At 47.3% G+C, this 14,613-nt stretch overlaps 1 protein-coding gene across 6 annotated transcripts in view; it reads left to right on the forward strand.

Moving 5' to 3' along the window:
• Positions 1–14,613, forward strand: part of LOC121590889 — a 107,809-nt gene that overhangs the window by 82,408 nt on the left and 10,788 nt on the right. Inside the window, exon 1 of one of the 6 annotated variants that reach the window (XM_041911028.1) lies at positions 8,857–11,000. The exons of 3 other annotated variants lie outside the window; for them this stretch is intronic. The gene's annotated coding sequence lies outside the window, so the exon portion shown is untranslated. Of the gene's footprint in view, positions 1–8,856; positions 11,001–14,613 lie in introns of those variants that run through there. 2 more of the 6 variants (XM_041911026.1, XM_041911031.1) reach the window with 2 other exon arrangements.

Consider the following 14,613-nt stretch of genomic DNA (forward strand, 5'->3'; position numbering starts at 1 on the left):
CGGGCTTAATGCCCGGTAGCTGAGTTATGAAATCGTAATTTGATGGCTATCACGATATGGATGGTTTGTGTGTTGATCGGCTAATAACAAGGCTTACATGCGTGCTCTTAATTGGTGGGCCTGTTTTACCGAGGACAGGGCAATCAAATTTTGAATGATAAACGTTTATTATGTTCGGAAGTAGGTTCCGGGAGTCTTGCGTTAATCGCTTCAAGGACGCTCATTCTCGCTTGGATCAATGTCTATAACGTTGTTTGCTTTCCTTGAACTTATGGTTACTATTTAAGAACAAGGAAACATCATTATTTAGCATAGAGAATCAATTTGAAACTGAAATACATGTATTGCGGTTAATTTCTTTGATTCTAAACCCCGCTTTGAAGAAGATTAATATGATTTGCATGATTAGCACGACATCAAAGAATCAATGTGCCGCATGTGCCTATAAACTATCACTAACCTAACAACCGATAAACATGTCAAGCCGTCCATAAACGTGTCACTGCAACAATGTTTTCATTGATTCGCCTACAATGTGCCGCATAATGTGTGTAGTGCGGGCAACGCGTTACCCAACCGATAATGATGTTTTAATTACCGGCTTCCCAATTCTCGTGACTTTCGGCGTTATGAATTTTCTTCCCCCTATATATTCTTCTTACGCTTTCCACCATCAGAAGTCACGTTTAAGTTTTCCTAAGCCGGGTTTGTTTTGCCGTCGTAAAGCGTTAGCATAAATGTTTACATTAACTGCCCGGGGGCGAGAAAGATGAAACACACATCGGCCACACATCAACAAAATCCAAAGGCTGCGTTTGTGAGCGTACGTTTTACACAGTGATGGGCGCCAGATGTTTTCCGAGCGTTGATTGTATGTTCACTTTTTCCCCTTGTCGCTTTCAGTTTCTTCCATTCTACAAAAGACGTTTCTCGTTCGGTTGAAGTTCGGAAGTTCCTGCGCTCGTTACTTAATTTATGAACAATTTGCCATCCCGCTGTACTACCGTCGCCGTTCCGTTTTACATACCCCACGAAGAGGGCCACAAACAGTGACAAATAATTGACATTTCAACGCTACGGTATAGCTCCTGCCAGTACTTCCGTAGGTGTTTTGGGAGATGAAAAATGGAACAGATTTCAGCCTCATTTTTCCAGTCCGCTGATATGATTATTGAAGTGGCAGGAAATGAGTGTGTTTCGTGTGATTAATTTTTGCTACCTTACATCAAGCGAACTGGTATGAAAGTGTTAGCGAAAACAGCAACTGTGCCGGTGCCGCTTCGTAATCAATCGAATAAATGATCCTTTTGATACGCGAAGGAAATTCCACGCGTAAATGCACCCTCCTCCCACACGCAGCGAAACATAACCGTTCACTTCAGTTGGTACAGTAATGTTCCACCATTTTCAATTTCCTCCGCTGAAGTTTCCGTTCTTGCCACTCGTCCGTGCGTGGTGTGAGCCATTCTTTTAACCCGCACCTTCATCACTTGTCATCGCTACCGATACGGAGCGCCTACAGCCGCTTTCCATCAAGGGGAAACAGCGGCAAAGGATAAGACTCCTCCAGATGTAACACCAAACGCAAAAAGGAAGTGTGAAGTCGTTTTTCTTCGGTTTCTTGTAGCCCGGGTGGTTTATTATCCCAGCCTCTCAACTGGTTCTCCCCGGGTCTTGCGTCTTGAGGGAGCTGGAATTTCTTATCGACATCTTGAAAAACTCGATTGCTGCACGATTGCTCGTTGGGAGAAAAATCGAGAGTGTGACACTCGAGAAGTTGGACGATCATTGGACGGAGCGCACTTAAAGCGGTAAGCTTTTTTTATCGCACTGCGTTCTAAATTGTGAGAAAGATTCAGACACCGAAGGTGGTTACATTCTTTTAAGCGAAATTATTGGAAAAATAAAGGAATCTTAGTGTTCAGCAGTTCTTTAACACCTTTAAAGAGTGAGCAAAGAATACAACATTTTCAAGCCTCTCAATGTAACTGTTAGCTTAAACACCTCACTCGTTACCATCCACTCGTCCAGCTTAGCACACAGTGCTGCATACAAATTTAAGCCATAACATCCTGTACCAAGCGAGATAGGACATGTCGCAGATTTTTTGTTTTGTATTTTCGTAACAGAAGCGAGAAAAGTTTCGTTGAGTTATGCGGCGAAGTAAATATTAAGTACCATCTGTTCCTTATCGGTGCGACTTCATCAAACAGCAGTTGAGCTTGTCATCCATCGAGGTCGAGTGGAGCAGAGGTACGGGCTGGAGAAAACTCAATAAAGCAGTGCAACAAAAAACACTCTCACACACCAAGCCATTTGAGTGGATTGTACTCCGGCTGTGCTCAGGTTGCGAGGAAAAGCGGGCAAACACCACCACCGACGGAAGGCGAAAGTATGATTTATTCAAACTTCTCCATGCGATCGATTCGGCCCGGAAAACACTTGGGTGGGCAAATAAAACGAGACTTCAGCACTTTTGCAAAAACCTCAAACGCTGCCAGTGGAAGTTGATCAGCGTGCGCCTGGCTGTGGGGTCAGCCAGGACGGACAAGATAGGCTGACACTTGCCAGGATACCGCCTGCCCAAATGCTCGGTCAACCGAACCATCCGGTATGAAATCCGATCTTCATAATTGAGGAAGAAAACTATTATCCTTGCACGAAACTTGCTCGACGCAAAAACTCACTCCGGCAGGCGTATTCGTACCGGTGCAAGGACATTCCAGGCGGATGTTATCGCCGTCGTCTTTCTGCTCCTCAACACTGGGCTTGTCTGACTGAAGTGTTCTTGGGGAAATGGGGATAGAACAACTTTTCTTGCACAATTTTCTAATTGATCAGGTTTTACTCCCTGCCCTGCACTGATGTGTCCGCCCACATGCTCACGGTCTTAAACGACTCTGTGCACTGCCACCCAGTTGACACTTTGATGGGGTGAATCGATTCGTGCGGTTGTTTATCCAGGAGTATGCGTGTGTTTAACTACCGGACGATGCCGGAGATGCCTTGCAAATCCGACCAGCTGGTACATGCGGATCGGTAGCAGCAGCATGAAGCGATTATTTATGGATAAAGTTGTCAGAAAAGTCAGATTGTTGAGTGGATGAGATTAATGGTGGATGAGATGCTTTGCCGCTCGGCACTGCAGTGATGTCTCGCTGCACAGTGTGGAAAGCTTTACTTTTGCAGTGAAAAATGTCACAAATTTTAGAACGAGGTGAGGGGGTTCCGAGCTTCTCCTCGCCCATCTCGAGATAATCTTGTCGTGCCGAAATTAAATCATCTTGCTCCGAAAAGTTCCAACCGATTCTCGCCCCAACAAATCACATTACGTGATTAATGCGGTCGTCGAGCAGCGCAAGAATCGCACCAAGAAGCCCGCTAGGTGGAGGAGGGAAAGAAGGACAAACTTTCTAATTGATCCAAAAGCATTATCCTCTGCGGGTTCGTTAAATTAATCCCTTTTTCCATCTCATGTTTGCTCGCATTAGAAGGCGGCCATTGCACCAGCAGCAAGCCGTTCTCTTCGGCTAGCCAATTTTATTGCGTGTCCTGAAGGAACAATGAAGAACGCCGGGGTCATAATTGAGCCGGGAAGGGGCGGAAAACTTATTATCCGCTTTCAAAAGGGAAGCACAACATAAAGCACAAAAGAAACAACCGTTCCACCTAGCCCAACCTCCTGGCCACCCATTCGCCTCAGCTGCAAGAAGTTTCCGTGCTTCCGGGTTTTAAAAAGTAACGTACCCAGTGGGAGCTCCTTCGCAATGCTTCAATTGCGTCCGCTCTATTTGTTTGGCTTCGGACGGGCTGGGGATTGGTTAGAAGCTTCGACCTCGAATGCTTGCTTAGCTGCATTTTGCACAAAGACCGAAACGCTTCTAATTAATTGAGTTGCTAAGAAGCTTCCCTTGCTGCTTCGCCGCGGTTACGATCGAGACTCTTTGTTGTGGGCCTTCATCGTTCGTCGGAAGGGTGCGGCCGAACCAGCCGGACTGCCACCGGGGCGAAAGCATTTTCGATTGAGTGGAAACTCATTTACGCGCCCGTAAGCGTCGGGTCCATAGCCCGACCGCATTGAGCCCGTCCCACACGCCCCGGTGCTAGTGGTGGGCATCTCGATTCCCCGGAATTCTGTGTACGGTGTGTAGTCGATTTGCCGGTTTGCAGCCTCGCTTTAGTGTTGGCCCCGACGAAGACGAAGCACTTTCTTCATGCTCGTAACACAAACCCGTAGCGTAATGCGCCTGATAGTTATCCGATTATGCGACTGAAGGAAGCCTAGCATTGAAGCAGCCCCAGTAAACCTACACTACAGCTAGTTTTCCAGCTTCTCCGTACCCCAGAAGCTGGCCAACTTTTTGGTACGGGCACACTTTCCACACCAACGCCAGTATTCTTCGGCCTGGGTTTCGCAAAGAGTGGAATGCATCATGCAAATGCTCTTATCTACAAAATACCTCGGGAGCCGGCACAGACATTCGTGCAAGGAATGAGGCTTTGCGTATCGCTCCAACTGCGGAGTCTTGGCTTCCCTCGCTGCCATACAGCGCACACACAGTCTCGCCGGGGATGTCTGATAGAGCGAGATGTTTTATCGCATTCAGTTGCTAATGAAATTAGTTTCGTTATGACAGTGTGGCTTTGGTTTTGTGGCTCTGACTGCACACTGTACATGCAGCTCGAGACTGGGGTAATCCGGATATGAAATGAAATCGACCGGCTTCTGCTCGTCATCCCCGAGCCTGGGCCGGAGGTTTGCTGTTTGAAGCTACGGCTGCTGCTGCTGCTGCTGCTGCTCCTATTGCAGCTCGTTTCCAGGTAGCTCTCGTTTTGTGTCTGGGACTGTTCCTCCTTTACTGCCATCACACACGGAAGCGTGTGGCGTGAAATTCTGGACTAATTAGAAACAATATGCCAAACCTGGTCCTACCCGCCGTGCCTCCCGCAGGACGGTGCTAGTTAGTGCACGTAACGTGAGAAGTTTTCTGCTTTGCTCATATCGTACCGGATGCAGGAATATTTCAATTTCCACACCGAACACAAGCCGAGGATAAATCTATTGCTGGCATGTGCATCCTCACACACTATCCAACATCCTCCAGCTTCCAGTTCGGGCCAGCCGCACCAATGTTTGCTCATTTATAATGAGTTCCCTGGCTAATGTCATAGCCTTTTAATTACACACATTCTGTTGGCGTGCGAATCGACGGGATGCGTATTGTTTCAGCTGCTCCGGTCCGATTGTCCGGTCTCAGTGACGGTTTTGCTCCGGTCGCCAAACGCCGTCACCCAATTATTTTCCCGCGTAATTATGTATTTGCAACCGGGGAGCAAGCTAGAATAAATTTCGATTTTGCCACAAACTGCATCAGCGGTTGCGCATAGTAATTGGAAGTGAAATTTAACCTGCTACCTAGCGGCTGATTAGAGTGCGTCTCGCGTAGATCTGACAGAAATAGTTGAGAGTTTCTAATTGGCTCGTCAAGCGTCTGCCTTCTGTTGCTGCAAAAGTGACCGATAATCCGCGGAACACATAATGAGCCCATCGAGTGATTTAATTGCAGCTCTCGGTTCAATGGGACAAATCTCGTTTAGCTCACGGTATTGCGAAGGTCTGTCTTATCTGTCTTTTGTAATTCCAACATGTTGCCACTACCATCTGACATGCTTAGTTGTCAATTCATACTTTTTAATATGCTTCTTCACACATCACAGGGAAGATATCCCCAATCCGGAAGCTACCGATCGAGCGCCCAATCCGGTAGATCCTCTCCGGCGCAAGGTCACATCGAGTGGGTACTTGCGAACAATGGTTCCCAAAAAAAAAAGCTCAAAACCCACAAGACGTCAGTAGCTTTATTGCCGTCAAATTAAGACTGAGAAGCCGTCAGTCGGTACTACCGTCGGTGGTGTCAAGTGGCTGCTTCCCCGAGGCGCTTGTGCAAAAGGCGCATCAAGTTAATGCCATCGCTGGGCCACAACAAGCCACCAACTGTAATTCTGTATCATTATGAATGCGTCGTCTTATCCGCCACGTCAGACAGTTGCAATGCAACAGGAGAGTTATCTGCAAATCACACCGGATCCTCTCGCAATTTCGCAACCCTCCACCGGCGAGAAGAACGATAAAATGTACCACCAAGGTAGCAGCACTGACGAAGTGTGTGTACACAACGTGGCGAAGAAAAGTGAAAGAATTTCTTTCTCCCCGGTGGCCTCTTGCCCTCCGTTTGCACGAGGCAGCTGCCACTTGGTCACAAAGCGTCAAGTGTGATAATCACGGGGCTTGCTTGAGGGTGCCTTATTTTATTCCCACAGCCACACTTGAGCACTCATCGTTACGCTTGATGAGAGTGGCTCCGAGTCTCCGTACGGAGACGGAGATACGGATATAATAAGGCACACTGAATGCGCTCCCGTGCCAAGTCCCGCGCGATATGCAATCCACGTAAGAGGTATACAATCCTCTTGGCGGTTGAACACGTGCAGCAGGACGCTACAAAGGAACCATACCCGAAAGCGGGTTTCATTTCTACCGGTCGGGAGGACAAGGCTAGGTCCCGACTGTCAGGTGAGCTGAAGTTTATAATTTTTAATTTAATCCTGTCACGACCTTTTGAAATTCTTCCAGCACAGCGGTGGAATGAGCATTCTGTTGGAGTGAAGTAATCATTTCCTCTCTAATTGCATGGAGGATGATCATTTGCATACCCTGGTAACTCTTGTGTTTTATGTAATGAGAATGACCACACACACACATACACACACTTAATGGATGAGTGGAAGAGTAAAAGTCTAATGTTTGAAATGTGCCAAATTGTGGAGATCCACTTGTTTTTGTCCCTTTCTCAAGTATTCGTTCTATACTGATTATTTTTTCTCGACGGCACGATACCCAAGAGGAACATGATGTTGACTACTAAACGGCTTGTTATTCTTGAATCGTTATCAGCAACCGTACTGTCACTCAACTCTGACAGGTGCTAAAACCATCCCTCTTCCATCATAACACGGTTTAAATCACTATCCCAGCCCACTGGTTGCTACACCGACTGTTTATAAGGCTTTTTTTTTTTGGAGGATTGGGAGTTCCGCAACAACAAACGGCAATGAAAAAGAGTCCACTCATCATGCTGAATGTTTTGAAAGAAGCACGAATACGCAATGAGAAGGCTTGTTTGTCTTGCGTCTTCAGCAAAGGAACACAAACAGCTCATTCGCTTTGTTGTTGTGGTTGCTCTTGCAGCGAGGTTTTGAAGAGCGCCTAATAAACGCAAACATAAGCAAGATGAAGAGCGATTAAGCAAATCTTATCTTTTGCGAATGATATCATGTACATTTTAAGCCCGAAACATTGCGGCCCGCACCGGGGCTCGTTTTCTGCTTTTCCACTAACCTCCTGTGGCTTGGCTGTGCTTAACACCGTACTGTGGGGCTGTGAATAATGGTACGAGAATCTGCTTAACCTTCACCGGTTGGGTCAAGTTTAGTCTCACTCGTGGATTGGGTAGCCCTTTTTTGCCCTTTCGCGTGCCCACCTCGAGTAGGACGAGCTGTTCGAACGATGGGAGTAATGAGTCACGATCATAGGTAGTGCAGAGTGGAGAAGAGTCCAACGCTCACCACAGACCTGATCGTTCCTATGATTGATGATGTAAACGGAGATGATGGCCGGGAAGTGAGTAAGAATAATGGGCCACAGTTGGCCGAGAACACGGCACGGCACACGGGTACAGCAAAAACTACATCCCCGGGGCAGCCCAAAGCACCCAGTCATGTCAGCGTGGTGTTCTTGGGATAGGCACCTCCTGCGGTGGTCACCGCATGGTCCAAACGATGGCACAACACAGTAAAAAGGCCTCGAGAACAAACTCACACACACACACTCACCGAATGGTGGAAAGAAAAAGAAAGGAAGGGAAGCGATGAGAAAGACTCACAAAGAAAAGTTTGTATCAACAGGGTATAGAGTAATGTGATTTGATGTTGAAAATATCCCTATTGTGGGTTCGCTTCTCTTTCGGAATTTACGGCAGTGTATGCGTGTGTGTGTGTGTGTGTGTTTGTGAGAACGAGATGTGCTGACCGGTTTCTTGTAAAACTTCCCGTAAAGAAAAGTCATCTTGAAACAGATGCCGAAAGATGATACACCGGACTGGGCCGCATTCTGGCTGTTGACCGGAGCATAAGAGCCAGGAACGCATTTTGAAACTGCAACCGAAGGCTGTGTTGCCAGTGAGTGTTTAAATTGCACTCTCATTAGCAGTGTGTTGCACATTTTGACTTTTGGCATCGAGATCCAACGAGCTCGCCTTTATTCGGTTCTTTTGTGTCTGATTGCTTTCGGTCTGCTCTACGTACATAAGCTTATTGGAAGTGAATCTTCCAGAAGAAACTTTTATTTTCCTTATTTTTTTTTAATTTCTTATTAACACAATTTTCGGAATGATCGGTATTCGTTCGGCTGCCATTCGACGTCTTCCCGCAACACGATAGAAAGCCAAGCTTGCAAAGAAATGGAATAATTTGCATCCGATTATCTTTCGCTCCGATCACTCCCGTCCTTCGTCCGACTTGTCTGAACCGTTCCAACCAGATCCCAATTACAACCGATATCATCCTCACCCGGGATGTGTGGGGCGTTGGAGTGGTGACGCGTTTATCGGCCGTTACATAACGCATAAACAAGCGCCTCCCCCGTCTCGGGACCGATCGCTGAAGTTCGATTATTCAACCGAAAGCTGTCGCGCTTTCGAATCGAACAACTCACCAACTAATACACACACACACACACACATACAACTTCAGCAACATGTTTTTTCCACCCTTGTGTGTAACTATCGCTGGCCGATGCGACATCGTGGTTTTATTTGCCTAATATTTAACGCCCCTTCGATGACACTGAAATGGAAACGAAGCCCCACAAAAATCTGCGGCTTAAACGGGGAAACGAACGAAAGATACGCTGATGCTAACGGCCCACTGACGACGAGCGTTTGCTGGACATTCCCGGCATCCATGGATCTGTGTCATTACGTGTTGGTTAAGTCAGTTGGTTGGCGTGATGTTAGTTGTTTGCTGCTCAGTGAGATACATTTGTGGAACATGAAGTGTGGTAACCATGCGACATCAAGCCGGTGAAGATAGGAATGCAAAACTTGCTTATCTAGATTCAGGTCCGATACGCGCTTATCAACGGTTTCCATGCGCACGGGTGCGCTATACGCAGAGGCTAATTTCGTACCGTTGGACAAAATAATGCCGATAAGGTGTGGTCATTGTGAAGCGTTTTCAAGTGCAACTACGTCACTGCGTCTAGACGTACTCGTAGCTATTGGACCGTAATAATAATAAAAAACACAAGCTTCAAACTGCATCAAAACCGTTGAAGCCTAAAAAACCGATTAGTTCTTGATCGATTAGTAACGCACAGCGTAGGTCAACCCTGAAAACATCGCCAAGGTGATGACCCAGAGTACTCATCACGGTGCGTATTTGCTGCTGCTCTCGCGACCCTGGCACAAAAGACACGCTTTGCACCTGACGCGTTTCCTTTTTGTGTCCGAACGCACTGCAGAGGTCGCACGCACGATCGGGTCGATCGTTCGATCGGTTCGACTAAACGCATCCCCGAGGGTGCTGTCCGTGAGCGAAGCCCAAAATCAAAGCCGAGACCGCGGGCAGGCTAAGCCGGTTTTCTTCCGGGACTGGCTACAGGAGAGGACCAACCGAAGAGAGCGAGAAACTTTAAGCCACTCTCGCACCGCACTGCGCAGCGCTTATAGTGCGGGTTTCGAACGTCATCGACGACGTCATAACGCTGTAACGGGGAGGAGGTCAAAGACGAAGACCGTGTGATCTCCGTTGCCCGTTATCTCGCGCTTCTCTCGCACGATGCGTGATTTCTCCCTCGAATGCCTCTCGCAGTGTGTCTATGTGGAGGTTCCTTGTGCTGCAGGGTTTCGTAGCAGTGCGTTGTCCCGAGCGTATTCGAGAGATCGTCGATTCCCTTGCCGTGGCAGTTGTGTGCCGTCTGTCGGTAGGTTCTGTTCGTGCGGTTGACGCAGAGTACGGATTGGAGAACGTCGCGTTTTCTGTGCGCGCCCGACGGTGTAAGCAACAAAAAGCGAGATAGGAAAGAAGAATAAATAATACCAAACACGATTTTAGCTAGCTCTAAACGATGCGCCAATCTCACCGGGAGCACGTGTGATTTGTTTGTTAGAATAAAGCAAGAGCAGCAACACAAGATAAGCTCAGTGGATAAGTGGAAGAGTTTCTAGCGAAAATGTGTTCTTACTTACGAAACGGGAAGCGGTGAAGAGGAGTGAAGAAGCTGCATGCACAGCAAATCAACCATTGATCACGTTCATCTTTGCTGCTAAAAGAAGAGCCGTTGAAGTGATTTGCTCGCAGCCGTGTGTGTGTGTGCGTGCGCGTGTTTGTGTGTAGCGAAACGAAGCAACGAAGAATTAACGCGTGTGCTGGGTCTGTGTGAAGGGAAGAGAAGGCAAAGGGAACGATCTTAAGCATCGTAAGATTTTCTTCACCTTTGCCTGCGTCTCAAGTGTGGCCGCGAGCAGCATAGAAACGCGAAATTCTCAAAGCAAAGTCGAGTGATGAGTGGAAAATTGCAGCATCCAGCGGCGGTTGTGTGTGTTTCTGTACGGTGAAGGAAGATCGTTCTGACCGTCTGCCCATGGGCCATGCAAGCGAAGCATCGGAGTGTGCAAGTGTCCGTGTGTTTGCATTGCCATCTACGTGTTTGTGTGTGTTTTTTTAGCCGCTAATGATTTTTTGCACCATTTTGAATGCTCCGTGTGAATGATGCGATAAGAGTGACGGGCAAAGTGTTGGAAAGAAGAGTTTTGGGGTTTTTTAAAGAAAAATTCCAAACACATACACACACACACATCGTGTTTCGTGAGAGCGGCCTGCCGAAGGTCGAGCCAAGCCGTAAAGGATACGTCTATCCCATGTCAGCAGTGAACCTGTAGGTACGTCTCATGTTACTAGGTAGAAAAGCGAGCATTGCCGTCAATTTGGCTTTTGTGGCCCCCGAGAGGTAATCGATAGCCCATCATCCTTTCTGCTACCCTTCGTAAGGTTTCCCTCACATCAACCCAATTGTTTCGTAACACACACACACACACACACACACACACACACACACACACACCAATAGAAATGGACAAAAGGAAAGGATCTCAAGGACAATAGTGGGATGTGGCGGTGAAGCAAGAAATGATCATGGAGCGAAAGATGGAATGAGAAAAGGGATCACCAAAACCCCGGTCTATGAGTCCACAACAGCCGTTTGTTAGAAGCGTTTTGTTGTTGCAATGTATGCTCAACAGGCCGATGATGTATGGTGGTTCCGTGGTGGTTCGGCGGGTTGATTGAATTGTTGTGGTGTTTCTGTTCCCGCCACCAATCGGAGAGTGTTCAACCTAATCGTACAAGTGGAGCTGATAGCGAAAGGTCACTGCGGCTGATTAACAGCAGGCAGGATCGATTACACGTTACATGGTCGTCCATGGTCGAAAAAAAACCACACTTGGAATGCAATGGAATGCAAAACGGTTGTACAAAAACGAAACAACAACACAGATTGGCCAACCATTTGTTTGGGGAAACACGGTCAAGGGTTAACAACATTGAAACGATTTTGTATTTCGGAAACCATTTAAACGATTAAATCAGTTTCACAACAACGTTGTTGTGCCGGCAGAGTGGAAGAACTGTTCATCCCTGTAATAGAATTATCAGCTTAGGCTACTCTATTCCAAACTATCGTTTCCGGGGCGTTGGTAATCCGGTAGCCCGATCGGGACCAGGCGTTATCCTTCCGGGAAGGATGTTTCATTTAAAAGTTGCTCTTTGCTATCTCTGGGTTCAGTTCCGCTCCAATCTCTTTTTCTTTCACTCTGACTCTCTCAGACCCTCTCTTTTTCTCTCTCAGCAACAATCAATGATTCATTATAATTGTTTCAACAAGCCGCACAAAGAGGCAGGCATGTTTCCATTGAACAGTGAAGATCACTCTTTAATGCAAATCACACTGTATGATAAATCAGCACACACTCACACACACACACATACACGCCAACACATCTTCCCATTTGCATGAATCATTAATATGCTTCCTCTGAGGTGCCGGGTGGAGCGGAATAAAATTCGTCAAAACCCTTCAGCGTGCGGGTATAAATAATTCCTCCTGTACCCCTCCCGCCAAAAGTGATGCTATAATTATCACGTGAATGGAATTGAATTGCGTGTGATAAATATGGCGCACACACACAAACAGCCGAACGTACGGGACTGTTCCGATTAAAGATTTTTTTACACACAACCAACAACAATACTGATTTGTTCAGCCGGTAAAGCACCGACCGTGTGCCCTCAAAACATCATTTTGCGCTCGCGCTGGTACCACCGAAAAGTGGCCTCCTTCGCAGCGAACTTGGGCCGGCAAGGGGCCGTGGGTGGACCGTGGCCGATCTTCAACCTGTGTAAACCTGCGGCTGGACTGCGCGCGAAACTATCTCCATCGCTCCAGCGTTGTATGGATGTACAGCAGCATGTGTATGTGTGCGAAGACGTGCCAGATCTTGTGCCGATCCGGACGACTTTTTCGCCTACTTTTACGAATTAATAATTGGCTGTAAACACATCCGGACGTGAAAGCCCCGCCGACCGGCGCAGCAAACCCAAAAAGGCAGACAAGAAGGGGGTGGGGTGGGAGGGAGGGTAACTTCTCCACCATTCCGTACTGGTCTTCCCCTTCCGCTAGTGCCATGCGTTTCGGGTGGGTTCGCCATAAACAAATAAATAAACAACGGGCAGAGTGAAATTTGAATTCAAACATGCCCCGCACGCGCATCAACCGGACCGATGTGACGCATGTTTGTAGAGCACGCTGTGACTAAGCAGAAGTTCACGATGCACGGTTTGCAACATTTTAGTTCAAATTGTGTAACTATTCAATCCAAATGAGTCACTTTTTTATTTCTTAGTGTATTTGTTTCAACAACAAAAAAACACTGTATTCTTTAAAGCAGTTTTAGAATAATTTCTGCATCCAAAAAGAACATTTACTTACATGGAATTAATTACCCGATGTTTTAAGCAACCTTGAGAACGGCACACCAACTGCCACTGCCGCAAAAGAATCCGTGCAAATGTTTGCCATTCGCAACCATTACTGCCCTTGCGCTGCTGCTATCAGAAAGGAAAGGAAATGTGTGTTTTCGCTCGCAAAATCCACAACGCGAGCACGAGTTCCAAGGAAATTGTAAACCCTTTACCCGTGGCACCGTACCGTACCCTTCAGCGAGGCCGAACGGTATGGAACGAACAGGGTGCACAGGGGGGGAAGCTGTAGCCAATGCATCCTCCCGTGCCATCCTCCCCAGCGTCGCACTGCAAACGGATCCAGATGCAACCCGAACGAATGCAGCCAGGCGAGCAGGGGTGGGTTTTCATTCGCTCGACTCGAATTATGCTTCCTCTTCTTTGGTTGTGCTGTCTGTTTGCTTTTAAAATTTGTACTGCCCCACGAGCGCGTCATACACATGCCTGTGTCTGTGTGTATCGGCTTACATTCGGTGTCGGGCCGGTCTCGGTCCGCCCGTCGGTTATGTCAGCGTAACGAGATATGGATGCAACGCTTCCCATGGCCAAAACCCGGTTTGATAGGTGAAGAAGAAGAGCGAGATGGCCGTGTACAGGGGGAGTAGGATGCTTTCCTCTACCCGTGCAGCAGTGTTACAGTTTGTCGTTTTTCGTCGACGTCGTGTGCTGCTTGCATGTGGAACGGCAAGCTTGTAACTTCTTTTTTTCCCCTTTAACTTACATGTTTCATTTGCATCCAATCCAATGGTTTGTACATAGTTGCAATTTCACATTGCCAGAGGGAAAACATACAAAAAGAAATAAATCGGTAATGATGCTTGCACACACACACACACACCACACACACACACACACACACAAACACAAACGGAAGAGGAAAAGTTTCAGCCACTTTCCTTCTGGACGGGCGAGTTGCTATACCGAAGGCCAATGCTAATATTTATGTAATTCCAATGCACTGCAAACGACACCGATTGGCGAGACGAGATGCTGTGATTACGAAATATCGAGGATCAGATGGGGTGGGAAGGACAAAAGGATTCCCACTGTGTGGGTATACTAGTAAAGGAGATTAAAACCTGAGCACGGCTTAAAGCTGGGCCGTGCAAGGCCGTCTTCATTTCCCTATTTGGAGGAAGTCGGAGCCCGGCCTCCAGCAACCAGTTGAGCAATTTTTATTGGTATCGAAGCGCGCCGGGAGCTTTCAAGCTCGTCTCGAATCTCCCGATACGTGTGAGGTAATCGACAGTTTTGCATACGGACACACTGGACTGGACTGGACACGGTATCATTTATCACCTGCCTGGTTCCACTTTCACTTTCGAGCCAAGGAGTGCAAAGGGAAGCAAGCACATAGTTATTATTTGGACACATTTATGCTGGTCGCAAAGGAGCGTAATCCTTCAAAATCGGATGTATTAGTGCCATGCAATTTAAGGTCCCGTATAAGCCATTGATTTATTTTAATTTGTAAGC

The sequence above is a fragment of the Anopheles merus genome, chromosome 2R (genome assembly GCF_017562075.2).
Source record: "Anopheles merus strain MAF chromosome 2R, AmerM5.1, whole genome shotgun sequence".
NCBI lineage: Eukaryota > Metazoa > Arthropoda > Insecta > Diptera > Culicidae > Anopheles > Anopheles merus.